Here is a 2,500-nt window from a genome sequence, read left to right as displayed (position 1 = left end):
GGTTAGTTGCATTAGAAGTAATCACCACCAAAGGTAATTGATGATAATATGATTATGGCATAAATACAATCACCATGTAATCGTCTACAATCGATAATAGTTTCAGTGCTAAATTTAGGTTATGGAGAATTATATAGCAACGAAGGTTAATTCACACTCGAAATGAGATAAGCATCATTCTTTTTGTTATTATTATTATTATTATTATTATTATTATTATTGATTTTCTGTCCTTTATCAGGGAAAAAAGTGAGAAATCGAATCACGGCTCAATTTGAGAGAATTGTTAACACTTCATTTAATCTGATCACGAAAATTCAATGTATCTGGAATTCATCTTGGAGATAATCTAATATTCTAATCGCCAATTTACCATTTCGAAAATTACACACGTACAGACACACATATATAAAATAGAGTACACGACCCGTCAAACACGACGGCTAAATATTTAGAAAGATATGTACGCACACGCACAGATTGAATCCTTCCCTACACCCTCTCACTTTCCTAACTTCCACATGGCAGTTTGTGCAATTTGTGGGAAATTGTCGTTTACGAGTGGTTCCGCTCAGCGTGACAGAATATATATATATATGTATATATATATATATATATATATATATATATATATATATATATATATATATATATATATATAAAACCAGATACTTAATCTTTATTAAATATAGGTGTGTGTGTGAGTATGTTTGTATTTAACCCGTCTAAACCGTATACGAACTATTATGAAGGAAGCTTTCACACAAACAAAAACAACTTGCACATGTTAGTTCTAGATTTTAAGGTCAAAATACAACCTAAACCCCACCCCCCTTAAATGCCCATGAGAGCAGGTACAAAAATAATAACAATAACAAAAGCATATTCCCAAACACCGCATCACAACAATCCCGTGAATGAAAAACCATAACAGAAAAATTCAACAATGCGCCACATTGCAGGTGCAATGTTTATTACATTTTTGTGATTGGAAAAAAGATATCCCGAGGGGTTAGACTAGATTAACTTGAACGGGCCGGGATCCTTCTGTTCATGAAAGACAACAACGGGTTCCCTGAAGCACGAATTTCAGAGTTATTCTCTCAGGCACACATTCTTTGAGTTTGTATATGTTAGGGTTTGTATGTTTCTTCTATATTATCTTGTCCTTTTCCCCACGGTTAAAAATTTGCGTAAAAAAGCGTAAAAATCCTGAAATAAATGTTGCCAGGCATTTACTGTTTTCAAAATCGGATATATTGACGTTAAAGATTGATATTACGGTTAACAAACCTTTAAAGATCATGATTGAGTAGATAAAAATTACGGTCCCCCGTATTTCTGAAAATGCGACTAAGAACCGTATATTTTTATGGAGAATTTCCGACTAAAATTATGGTTTTTAAACGGTGCATATGAAAAACGAGACGAGGGAAATCTGAATACTTGAAGATTAAAAGGAAAATTTTTTATATATTGGCGTGTTAATGACCTTTCCCTTAAAACATAGGAAGCTTTTAAAATGATCGCTAAACTATTCATAATATCTCTATCACCATGAATGCCACTAAAAACATCTAAAATGAAGATTTCAGAATGGAATCTTTATTTACGAAATTCATTCCCCTTAATAACATTCTAAATACAATGAATGATTATTTCTCTGAAATAAAATATATATATTTCTGTGGAAGATCTTATAATAATACAATATTTAGGGTTGTGGTGGCCTATGTGGTAACGTCCCTGACTGGTGATGGACAGACTGGGGTTCGAGTTTCGCTCAAACTCGTTAGTTTCTTTGGTCGCTGCAGCCTCATTATCCTTGTGAGCTAAGGATGGGAGGTTTGAGGGAGCCTATAGGTCTGGCTACTAAGTCATCAGCAGCCTTTGCTTGGCCCTCCTTGGTCCTAGCTTGGGTGGAGAGGAACTTGGGCGCTGATCATACGTATGGTCAGTCTGTAAGGCATTGTCCTGGTTGATAGGGCAACGTCACTGTTCCTTAAGTCCACCATTCAGGAACGGCCTTTAAAGTGTTTCATAACAAGAAATGTAAATTTCATATAAAATATAACAGTATCATCAATCTCAATCATCACTTACTCCTTTCCATTTTTTGCACCATTATATTATAGTCACTTGACCATTTTCATAACCGCGAGGCTACCAGGAGATCTCCAATGAGCCTCTCAAACAGGTACCTGGCTTTTACCCTCATTTATTCAGGCCAAGTTTCCCTGCGAAAGAAGAATCCTCCCAATTTCAGGGTTCTTTTAACTTCGTTCTTCATTTTGCTCCTCTCAGATCTAGAGACTTTCCGATATCACACTACGTCTTAATAAAATTCTCCCAATCATTTCTTGTCTTTCATAACTTATTCCACGTCCTGATTCCGAACTTCTGCATGATTTCTCTCTCTCTCTCTCTCTCTCTCTCTCTCTCTCTCTCTCTCTCTCTCTCTCTCTCTCTACCACTGCATTGCAGTCACACTTCACCGTCA

Source organism: Palaemon carinicauda, chromosome 28 (genome assembly GCF_036898095.1).
Source record: "Palaemon carinicauda isolate YSFRI2023 chromosome 28, ASM3689809v2, whole genome shotgun sequence".
Taxonomy (NCBI): Eukaryota; Metazoa; Arthropoda; class Malacostraca; order Decapoda; family Palaemonidae; genus Palaemon; species Palaemon carinicauda.
Note: the sequence above shows the minus strand (reverse complement) of the source record.